The following is a 12,554-nucleotide window of genomic DNA, read 5'->3' as shown; positions in this document are numbered from 1 at the left end:
GGGAAGTTCCTATTGAAAAAAAAATCTTGTCCTCACACCAGGCTTGCTACAACTTAATGCACCTTCTTAAAATTTCTGCTAAAGAATAGACATGGACTTGACTATCAAATGATGATTAAGTTATGGTTAGCATCATTAGTGCCAATGATTTCTATCCCAAGAGAAGTATTGTTGAAAGTATTGCTCAAAGCAAACTTTACATAAGATACCAATTCCTTTGCTAAATTATCTATAGCTGCTTTCCTAAAAAGTAAGCAGAACTGGCTGAATGTCAAAAAAAAAAAAAAAAAAAAATCACAAGCAGAGAAATAAACTTCAACAGTAGAGGCTTAAAACTGTATTATAATATCTGAGTGTAATGTAGTATTTCTCTGAGTAAAGAATAAACCCTTATCTCCAAGTAAATAGTATCAGAAAAAAAAAAGGAAAAAGAAAGAAGAAGAAACATTAGAGGTTATTCTAACGGGTATCTAAATCACTCATTCTCTGAAACTTTCTTTTCATTGTTTATTTCTAAAGAAGAAAAAAATAGGCTTATAGGAATCATTCCTGTGATTTTGGATTAACCAAAATGTGCCATTTATTGGTTCATCATTGAAAGGTTTACAGCATTTCTACCTACAGAATAAACTTGTTCTGGGCAAACATACAATATCATTAGGGCATTAGGCTCGGCTTTGTTTTTGCATGAGCAACATTTTGGGGAGATCCTGCTGTTGTGTGACACCTGGCAGCTCAAGATTTGTATCTCATAAATTCAAGTGCAATGGAAGAGACTACTTTCTCCTAGTCATACTGGGAAAAGTCCCAGGATAAGCTCTGATTGATCCAACTTGGCTCACAGGTATATGTCTCAGCCAATCATCATGACTAGAAAATGAAATACACTAATTTGCCATAATTTCAGGTTCATAGGCTCTACTTTGGATTTTATTAGGCAGTTATCTCAGCTAAATCACAAAAAGAGTTGGAAGAGGAAATATCTCAAAGAAAATAAGTGAGCTAATTACCCCAAAGAGAAGGAAAGGGTGTGTGATTAACGAAATCATAGTACACCCACCATCAATGTTCCCAATGCCATAAATGGCTTCCATTTGAAATACCTTGATCACTATTCTCTTCTGTCTCCAACCATCTGTACATTCTTCTTTTTTTTTTTTTTTGACATGGAATCTTGCTCTGGTGCCACATCCAGCTAATTTTTTTATATTTTTAGTAAAGACAGGGTTTCATTCTTAATTTATAAGAATGAATATGAATGATTTTCATAACCTTGAAAAAAATAAAATCCTACAATAACACAACAGTTTGTTTTGTCAAACTGCAACAGCCTATGAGCGTGTTCATTCATCACCACCTGGTTTTCAAAGAAGCTCCTGCCTCCCAGCACTTTTAGTTTCCTTTTGAATGAAACTCAATATAGGATTCATGTTTCTTCTCATGTCAGTTTATTTTTCTGATCATCCTTTTGTCTAAATTAATGTTTAATTGTTCTTTCAGTAAACCACTGAACTCTTCCTCTACACTTGTCATTATACAAGGCCCTGAGAATATAAATAAGCCCTTAGAGACATAACATTTTAGCCGACCATGCCCACAAGTTAAGAATCACAATCCAATGTATACTGTTCAGGAACTTCAAGAATTAGGAAGCAGTCTCCCCAGGAAGAGTGTTCCTTAGATGAATCTTAAAGGGTAAAAAGCAGTCAGGTAGATGAGCCTGCTCACCATGAGGAGACTTTACTCAAATGAGTGGATCTGTGTATTTTTTACACTAGGTTCTACCTATTGCTTGGTGCCACGGAACAGGAGCACAGGTCAAAATATCTTGCAAAGTGCAATGTGAATGTTGGTGTTACCGTATGAATTCTGCCCTGACATTTTCCCTTGCTGTAGGACTCAACCTTTCCTCAGAACCATGAAATAAAAAATGAATCCTTTATATTCATAAGAGATTTTCTAGTTTTTCTCTTTAAATGGTGGAGGTCCTGTGATGTAACTCTAACATTTTCCTCTGACTTTTATACAGCATTTGTGAAAAACTTAACTGCAATATGCCTGTAGAAAGGGTATGCCCACTTTAACAGCTCTTTTCTCTCTTTTTTTTTTTTTGCACATTTGTTATCTCTTATAACCGAGAGAAACTTAAAGATGTCATTTGCGTTTTGATGTGATAACATTTTAGAACCTCACAGAAACAATTCAGTCCTGCATTATTAAAAATAGAGTTTAAAACATTTAAAATAGTTATCTATTATAAATTAAGCACTGATAAGTTGCCAAATGTTTACAAAAAAATCAAGTTTTCCTTTTAGATTTCAGATCTAAAAATTAAATAATATATTAAGTATATATTATAAAAATAAAATATTAAAATATGCATTAAATACAAATTATCTAGTTTAGTAAATTCAACTTAGGATATGTATTTCTTTAATCATTTAGTTTATTGGGCAACAGACCATTTGCTTAACCTGACAAATGTATACATGAAACTGTGAGTTATAAATAACTTTTTTTCACCTGGTGCCACTAGACTGAGTCAGGGAAGTTACTAGGTGATATGGTTTGATTCTGTGTCCCCACCTAAATCTCACCTTGAACTGTAATAATACCCACATATCAAAGGTGGGACCAGGTAGAGACAGTTGAATCATGGGGGCAGTTTCATCATGCTGTTCTCGTGATAGTGAGTGAGTTCTCACGAGATCTGATGGTTTTATAAGGGGCTTCCCCCTTCACTTGGCACACATTCTCCTTCCTGCTGCCATGTGAAGACAGACATGTTTGCTTTGCCTTCCACCATAATTGTAAGTTTCCCAAGGCTTCCTCAGTCCTGCAGAACTGTGAGTCAATTAAACCTCTTTCCTTTATAAATTACCCAGTCTTGGGTATCCTTATAGTGGCATGAGAACAGACTAATGCACTAGGTAATCAAAGCTTTGTAATATTAATGGCATATTTAACTGTCCCAGTCAAATGGATTATGGGGAAAAGTTACAGAGATGACAACAAAAACAAACACACAAACATTAAACAACAACTACACACACAAGGGAGAATGGTGATGGATGCAGGTTGGTCAGGATTCTTATTTCCAAGGTGTTTTAAAAACCTGAAGAATCTACTTTGTTCACTTGATAGGTCAGCAATACATGGTTGAGGACATTTTGTTTCTCAAAAGTGCTCCTCTTTTACAAACTAAGATAAAGATACACAATTTGCCTAAGATAATTTTCAAAGTTGGAAAAGTCATAGATCCAGTAACAGAAAAATCTGAGCAGGGACTATTACACTTACCCACAAAATTTAATATCTTGAGAAACTCTCAGTAAAAAAAAAAAAAAAAAAAAATCTCAAAGGTATTGGAAAGGTAACAACAGAAGAGATTTATAGATTCACTTTATAGAAAAATAATAGCTTTAGCTTTCATTACTTTCTAGTGCATCTAATTTCCTTTTTTAAATATATAAACTAGCTAAGACTAAATTAAGTAAAAGGCTTGTTATAGATAATGATTTTTTTATAAAGAATTATAGTCATAGTTCTGACTACCTTCTCAGTGTCTCTGTTTTCCAATTAAACTCTGAGAGCCTTGCAATAAGCCTCATCATTTTGTAAGCTCATTGTCTTAGAAGATGTATTTATTTCATTCTTAGGAATTACATATTTATCCTCAAGAATTTGTTATTAGGGAAGAAAATTCTTGCTATAAACAGTTACAATCTTATTACGTAAGTATTGTTTTCTGATAGCACATATTCAAAAGTAATTGAATATTTTTATCCATTCCCACAATGTTATTTCCAGAATAAAGCTGTCTGAATAGAGCAAGGAATTAGAGAATCTGTTTCTACTATCACCATGCCTTAGGGAAGATAATTAGATGACTGTACATTTGAAATGGAGTTTATAAAATACAGCAACCATAATTTTTTAAGATAATTATTTAATTTGAGAATAGGTTATAGAATCATAAAAATGTTGTAGAGATAGTACAGAGATTTCCTGTATACCCATACAAACAACTGTCGCCTTTGTTTTAACACTTTAGATTATGATGATGCATTTGTCACAACATAGAAGCCAATATTGAGATATTATTATTAGCTAAACTTCATACTTCACTAAAATTTTATTAGTTTTTTGCTAATGTCATTTTTCCTTTTTAGGATCCCATTCAGTATATCCCATTGCCTTTGGCCATTATGTCTCCCTAGGCTCTTGGGAGCTGTGGCAGTTTCTCAAACATTCCTTGTTTCTGATGACCTTCACAATTTGAGGGATGCTGGTCAGGCATTTTGTAGAATGTGCCTCAATTTCAGTTTGTCTGATGTTTTTCTCATGGTTCACCTTGGGTTATGGGTTTGGGGAGGAAGACCACAGAGGTAAATTACAGTTCTCATTCTGTCATATCAAAGTTATAGACTCTCAACGTAATTTATTACTGATAATGTTAACGTTATCCGACTAAGTTAGTGTTTACCAAGTTTCTCCACAGTATTTTTACCTTTCCCCTCTTTTCACACTGTTCTCCATGAAAGCAAGTCATTAAGTGTAGCCTACACTTAAAGGGTAGGAACTTACACTGTAGCTCCTTGAGGGAGGAATATCTACATAAATAATTTGGAGAATTTTACAGGAGATTTTTCTGTCTTCTCCTTCATTTATGTATTTATTTAATCATGATTTTATTTATATCAGCATGGGTTCATGGATATATATTTTATACTTTAAGTTATAATCTAACACAACTTTTAAAACTTATTTTGTGCTCAAATTGTTTCAGCTTTGATCACTGTATACACATATAAAATATTTCTACATGTCTTCATCTGTATTTGTATAAAAATGTAAACATAAGTTCACACTGATATTGCCTACTCTTATCCAATACTTCATGGTTCATTCTAGCCTTCCTCCTTTGCTTATTTCTATCCTTCCACTCCAGTTGTGGAGTTTGGGAACCTCTGCCTACATTTCAAAGGATGTATGGAAATGCCTGGATGTTCAGGCAGAAGTTAACCGTGGAGGCAGAAGCCTTATGGAGAACCTTTGCTAGGGCAATGTAGAAGGCAAATGTGGGGTCGGAGCCCCCACACAGAGTTCCCACTGGGGCACTGCCTAGTGGAATTATAAGAAGGGGGCCATCGTCCTTCAGACCCCAGAATGGTAGATCCACCGATAGCTTGCACCACACACCTGGAAAAGCCACAGACACTCAATGGTAGCTGGTGAAAGCAGCCAGAAGATGGGCAGTACCCTGCAAAGCCAAGGGGCAGAGCTACCCAAGGCTATAGGAACCCACCTCTTGCGTCAGCCCATTCAGACTTGCATGAGGTCTATAACCCCTTTGTTTTGGCCAATTTCTCCCATTTAAAATAGGTGTATTTACCCTATGTTTCTACTCCCATTGTTTCTAGGAAGTAACTAAATTGCTTTAGATTTTACAGGCTCATAAGTGGAGGGAACTTGTCTTGTTTCAGATGAGGCTGAAATTGCCATTGCAAAATTGTAACTGAGACAGTGAAAGAGATTTCACCAACTCTATCTTGCTTCTAACCTCCAAGCTGTCATTGTTCATTCCTGGGAATAGACTGAGTTAACTTTGGGAGGAACTTTTGGAAGTCAATCTGCATCTTACTCAAGTTCTGAGTCACATACATAGGCTGAGATAATTGAAGAGCTGTGTAAGTTACCTTGTTATTTCCAAGCTTCCATATTATCTTAGACCCAGGGATGCCTTGTATCCAGAATTGGTCTGAGAAGTGCCACCAGAAACCCAAACCTGTCTTTGAGAATTCTCAAACCTCTTAATCTGGAATATGACCTACTTCTATGGCCTAACTTAAATTATTAATACACATAATACACAACTGAAAAAAGTTTTAAGGTGTTAAGCAAATATAAGAGGAAAATCTATAATCTTCCTGTAAATATGACAGATTTTATATACCTGTTTGTATTTTATAATAGTGCCTGTAGGCCAAATGCTGTTTGTTTTGCCTTACAAAGTCCAACTGCTTTAATGTTGAAGTTAAAACCTCCAGATCTTAGCCTGAATTCCAATGCTTCTATCATGAATCTTCTTGTCTAAGCAAAGTGGATGACTTGCTCTTCCAGATCTGTATCCCTAATGCAGTGAGAAAAGATTGTTATTAATTACTTTTCTCAGGGGTCTGACTAGGATATTTTTCCATGCCTGAATGACATCCGTGGCCAAGTGAATGTAACGCTCTGCTGGCCAGATTAGGTCACAGGACCATTATGACATTGGACATGAAATGCTTAGACACAGAGCGGCGCATCAAGTAATTCCTCATAAAAGGGGAAATAGATACTGGATGGAAAAAAAAAGTCTCTTATACTCATCGTTTAAGTTCTAGTTCCTTTACCTACATGAAGCCTTTTCTAATCTTTATTTTCAAAATTCTCTCTTCTTTTTCAGAGTTTCCATTTGCTGAATGTTTATTATGTGTCCATTTGCACGCTTTATCCTCAGTTCCTGAATTCTACATTTAGGTGAAGGAGATTTGGGTCTACTTCGGTTGGATGCACTCAATAGCTCCAAATACCTTCACCAGCACTATGCTAACAAATGTGGGGGTTTTTTTGTTTTTTTTTTAAACAACAACAACAACAACAAAAAAAAACAACAACAACAAATGAATGGCCTTCACATATTTGTTGTATTTAATTGAATAATGTGAAACCAAACCAGGTTAAATTCTACCTACATTCTTACCTTCTCCTCCCCAAGATGACAGAACAGAATCATGACCAGACCTGGACACAGGCCAGTGCTAGAGTGTTTGTCTCACTGAGAGATTTCTCTGTTGAAGTAAACTGTAAATTCAGGCTTTTAATCACCACAGCATTATTTAATCTGTATTTGAAGTAAATATCGACCTCATAAATAAGCTGAATATTTTTCTCCTGTGTAACATTTTATAGTTCATGCATTAGAATTCAATCACAAGTACTCTATTTCAGAATACCAGTATTGATTGGTAATGATGATCAAGGACTGTGTGTTTGCTAGAACTTAATTGGAAGAAAATATTGCTCCTAAACTCCTTAGCAAACAGCGCATAAAATGGTGGAGGCCAAGTCTTATACAGGTTGAAAATTTATCTGATATGCTTGGGACAAAAAGTGTTTCAGATTCTTTTCAGATTTGGGAATATTTCCATATACATAATAAAATATCTTGGGGATGGGGTCCAAGTTTAAAAACAAAGTTTATTTGTGTTTTATAGACACCTTACACATATAACCTGAATGTAATTTTATACAATATTTTTAATAATTTTGTGCATGAAACAAAGTTTTGACTGAGTTTTGACTGCAGCATGAGGCTAGACGTGTAATTTTCCACTGTTTTATCATGTTGATGCTCAAAAAGTTTCAGATTTTGGAGCATTTTGGATTTTTGGATTTCCAGATCAGAAATGCTCAACCTGTATAGCTCTCCTGGAAAGGCATGTCTATGAAGATACTAAGAAAAATATAGATTTTTTTTTCTTGCCACTTTGTAAATTCCTAAGGGATGAATTCATTATGAAACATAGTCATGTGTCACTTAACGAAGAGATATGTTCTGAGAAATGCAGCCTCAGGTAATTTCATTGTTGTGTGAATCACAGAGTGTGCTTACACAAACTTAGGTGTGTACTTTTACTACACACCTAGGCCATCAGGTACAGCCTATTGCTCCTAGGCTACAAACCTGTATAGTGCGTTACTGTCTGAATGCTGTAGGCAACTGTAACACAGTGGTATTTGTGTGTCTAGATATATCAAAACATAGAAAAAAGCACAGTATAAACATGGTATTATAATCTTAAGGGACTACCATCACATATGTAGTCCATTGTTGACCAAAACATTAATATAAGGAATGAAAGGAACTTTCAAATGTATGTAAATGCCATTTGCCTCCTTTGTTCCCACTTTATAGTAAAGTTACATACTTTTCTACAGTAGAGCCAGGAGGTAACTATATAATCTTCATAAAGTTCTCTTTTGTTTGAAACAAAGTAATATTACAGATAAAGTGCCAAGTAAAATATTTTATGTGTACATGCTATGGTTATCAGAAGAGTAATTGAATAGAAACACACTTTGACCTGATTTTACGTATTACTAGTGAATCTGAAAAGCTGCTAATTATTGATATTGAACCTTTTTTAGAATCAAGTTTATATAATTTTAATCTTATACAGACTGAGGTCCCATTGTAACTGTTCTTCATTGATGACCCATTTTTGTCCTATTTTTAGTAAATTTACTTTTAAAAGAACCACAGAAAACACTTTTGAAGCTTTTACTGGGGTGTGGAAGGAGGTTTATCATACTTCCCCTTTGGAAAAAAACAAAATTGAAAACAGACATAAAAGCAAAACGATTACAGTATAGTATCATTTTGTTGTTGTTTGTTTGTTTGGGTACAACTACGCTAAAGGACATACATGTAATCATGGGCTAAAGACCATATGTGTAATCATGGGCTAAAATTGGAGTTTCCAACCACTATCCCCTAAGTTTGTGGCTTGGTATGGACAGCAGAAAGAGATGAAGTTCCAGATTCTACACTTAGGAACATTCACAGACTTCACAGGCCTTTTTCGGGCGTATTGCTATTGGGCCCTGATTTGGTCATGCTTACTAGGTAAAGGCAGGGCAAATAAAGATGATGGGCTCTATACTCTGCTTGGGGCAGGAGGGAGTTAGGGGTGGGGAGAGAGAGGGTCAGAGAGAAAGAGAGGGGGGAGAGAGAGAGAGAGAGAGAGAGAGAGAGAGAGAGACTGGAGCTACACATAAACCTTTATAGCAATTGTGCCAGAAAAGAAACTTCTCAGGTAGAAGCACACGAGAAAACAGAATGAGCAGCTGGGTGCAGTGACTCATGCCTGTAATCCCAGCACTTTGGGAGGCCAAGGTGGGTGGATCACCAGAGGTCAGGAGTTCAAGACCAGTCGCCCAACATGGTGAAACCACATCTCTACTAAAATTACAAAAATTAGCTAGGTGTGGTGGCACATGCCTGTAATCCTAGCTACTCAGGAGGCTGAGGCAGGAGAATTGTTTGAACCTAGGAGGCAGAGGTTGCAGTGAGCTGAGATTGTGCCACTGCACTCCAGCCTGGGTGACAGAGCAACACACCATCTCAAAAGTAATAATAAAAGAAAAAAGAATGAGCAAATTTGGTTTTTCCCCTTAAAACTAGATGTCAGAACTTTCTATTTTTTGGGTAATGCAAGTCTACCCAAAGTTATACAATTAGCCCTATATTTGTTTAACTAAAAATATGATTTTATGTTATGAAATCTAGAGAGTTAGAAAAAATTTAATTTTTTTATATTATAATTAAATACCTCTATAAAAATTAAACCTAGAGAATGAGTTAGAAATAATTATGTAGATATGTATATATATGCATATATACACATATATATTTATAATAAAATACTTATATTGAAAACAATTATGGTTATATTACAATAAAAAATCACTGCCTACCCAGTCCCCACCACTGTCCTCCATCAAACCCCAATTTCTGTTTGTGGTTCCTCCTGTCATGGCAGAGAGGCAACTGGAATTCTGCCTGGGATAAGGTGAAGACGATTAATGGTACCTTCCTATCTCAACCTCTGTTCACTGCCGTGGTTGATACAGAGGTCCTTCCGCCTGGCTTAAGAGGGGTGTGATCAAAGCTAGAACTGTATCCTCTCTGTGGGAAACTTAAATATTGAGTACAGTAAGACAAAGAGAGTAAGAAAAATGAAATGGATAGAATTTATTCATTTCAGTGGCTGACAATGATCAGACAAAATAGTGAATTACTGCTTGCTGTGCTGTTAGATTCTAAATTTCATACTTCCACATTCTGGCAGAGCCAGTGAACTCTCTAATATCCATAAAATAAATTTCCTTTTGCTTAAGCCAGAGTCGGTTTCCGTTGCTCGCAGCCAAGGACCTCAAATAATGTACTACCGGGGAATTATTTCTTATTGCTTTGAGTCATAGGACAAGCTATTAGGCTGGTTCAAAAGTTATTGTGGTTTTTAAAACACATTAACAGTAATGGCAAAACCGCAATTACTTTTGCACCAACCTAATAGAAACTATTATATTAATGGACAGTACACTTAGGCTCACGTCCACTGAGAAGCATCAGAAACCTCAAGACAAGGACTAGAATCAAAGAGTTTGCTTCTGCAAAAGCATTGATGTTAAAATTCAGTATATAGGGTCTAGAAAAAGAGAATGGAGAAAAACAAACCAAAAAAGTTTTTAAGAGTTGTATTTCCACAGAAAACTAACCTTGACAAAGTACTGGATTTTCAGTTGCTAAGGTCTTCCCAAGTCTCACAAACTATAAGAGAAAGATTATAAAATGGGTTGGTCTTCAACACTATCTGAGTTGTAGGTGGAAGTCAAAGAGAGCAGAATGGAGTCAGTCCCCCAGTTACATTTTGGGTCTGTAGGCAGGCAATAAGTGCTTCTACTACCAACTTCTATATCAGTTAGGATCCTTTGGTTGCAAGCAACATAAACCAACAATAATTAAAGAAATATGGGGAATTTATTGGAAGAATAAGATATACAGAATTGATAGGATGCTGAAAACAGGACAGGAACCAGGGCAGTAGAATCTGGAATGTGTGAGTACTGAACCTAGTCTTTCACATTAACCCCAAAATCAGCAGTGAGAAGTGCTTCCCTGTGTCAAAGTTCCTCTTTATGACCTTTGTTTTAGGTACTTTTAATCTATCTGCCCAGCTCCTAGTCTATGAGAATTCTCCTTCTCTTGGAGTAATCAGCAGGGATGTCCCTTTCAGCCACATTTATATCATCTGATCACTTTCAAGACCATGGTTAGTTGAATAGAGACCAACACCTGAAACAAGCTGGGCCAATCACATTCTCTTTCCCAGGAATTTAGAATTTGAACTAAAAGATATACTGGAAATCATCAATTGTGTCATTAAAGATAAAACTAGCCACAAATTCCTGCTTCTGAGGAAGCTGCTACTTTCCCTGACTTCCTCATTCTAAGAGTCTAGTGGTTCAGCATTTCCTTGGATTCCATGAGATATTATAATAGGTTTCTAATACATTTCTCCTTTCTACTACTTACATTTGCATGTGTCAGCTTATTTCACTCTTACTTGAGAGACCCCTAATCAATACACTAGTGAAAGTCCTCATTGCAAGGATAAGTATTGATTTTTGAGAATCATGTACAATTAAAGTAAATTTGGAAGCCATTTTTCTTTAGGTATATTCTTGGATAGGTCCTAATCCCAGCATAGAGAGTGGCCCGTTAATAACTAAACACTGAAGGCTCCAAGGCACAGACTTGCAACATTAAAAATAAACAAACCCAGGTATAACGCATGTCTGCAATTAGCATTCTAATCCTAAAGAAAGATAATTTAAGGATTATCAACTTGACCCTGCTGGTAACTAATATTTTTCAGAGAAATTTTCTTCTAGACTAGGTCTTTATAACTGACCATTTAAAGCAAGAAAACCCTGAGAGTATATACATAATTAGTGATAACCGTGGCCCATAAAATCTTATGCAAGAGGTATTATCCCACAAAGAGCTGTACCTTTGATCAGAGAGGCTGAAGTTAATGATCATTATCTGTGTAAGAGCATTGGAGCATCCCAGGTGTTTTTCTCCTCTCCTGTAGAAAATAAGGAATCCAGGAAGAGCCTCTCACCCCCACCCACCAGCCAAAGAGACTGACGTAAATATAAATCTCGTAAATGTAAGTATAAACCTTGAGTCTGCAGAACACTTTATTTGTGAACCTGTTGTGTCTACAAAGTGGGTGGAGCTTCTAAATTTTGATGTGGTTAAACCCATATTGTACCAGATTCAGTATTTCCTGCTGTGCTAGCTGCAAATAACAGCAACCAATTCCAGTTAGATTAACCTAAAGTTTAAAATTATTACAAAGGGCTTCTGCACAGCAAAAGAAACTATCATCAGAGTGAACAGGCAACGTACAGAATGGGAGAAAATTTTGGCAATCTACTCATCAGACAAAGGGCTTATGTCCAGAACCTACAAAGAACTCAAACAAATTTACAAGAAAAAAACAAACAACCCCATCAAAAAGTGGGCAAAGGATATGAACAGACATTTCTCAAAAGAAGACATTCATACAGCCAACAGACACATGAAAAAATGCTCATCATCACTGGCCATCAGAGAAATGCAAATCAAAACCACAATGAGATACCATCTCACACCAGTTAGAATGGCAATCATTAAAAAGTCAGGAAACAACAGGTGCTGGAGAGGATGTGGAGAAATAGGAACACTTTTACACTGTTGGTGGGATTGTAAACTAGTTCAACCATTATGGAAAACAGTATGGCGATTCCTCAAGGATCTAGAACTAGAAGTACCATATGACCCAGTCATCCCATTACTGGGTATATTCCAAAAGGATTATAAATCATGCTGCTATAAAGACACATGCACACGTATGTTTATTGTGGCACTATTCACAATAGCAAAGACTTGGAATCAA

General features: G+C 36.0%; 1 protein-coding gene across 1 annotated transcript in view; it reads right to left on the bottom strand.

The window, feature by feature from the left end:
• Positions 1-11,825, bottom strand: part of THEMIS (thymocyte selection associated) — a 245,784-nt gene extending 233,959 nt beyond the window's left edge. The window contains exon 1 of the mRNA XM_012002311.1: positions 11,622-11,825. The gene's annotated coding sequence lies outside the window, so the exon portion shown is untranslated. The remainder of the gene's footprint in view (positions 1-11,621) is intronic.
• Between the last annotated feature and the right edge of the window lie 729 nt (positions 11,826-12,554).

The sequence above is a fragment of the Mandrillus leucophaeus genome, unplaced genomic scaffold (genome assembly GCF_000951045.1).
Source record: "Mandrillus leucophaeus isolate KB7577 unplaced genomic scaffold, Mleu.le_1.0 Scaffold682, whole genome shotgun sequence".
Lineage (NCBI taxonomy): Eukaryota > Metazoa > Chordata > Mammalia > Primates > Cercopithecidae > Mandrillus > Mandrillus leucophaeus.
The sequence above is the reverse complement of the archived record's forward strand: the minus strand, read 5'-3'. Positions and strand labels throughout refer to the sequence as shown.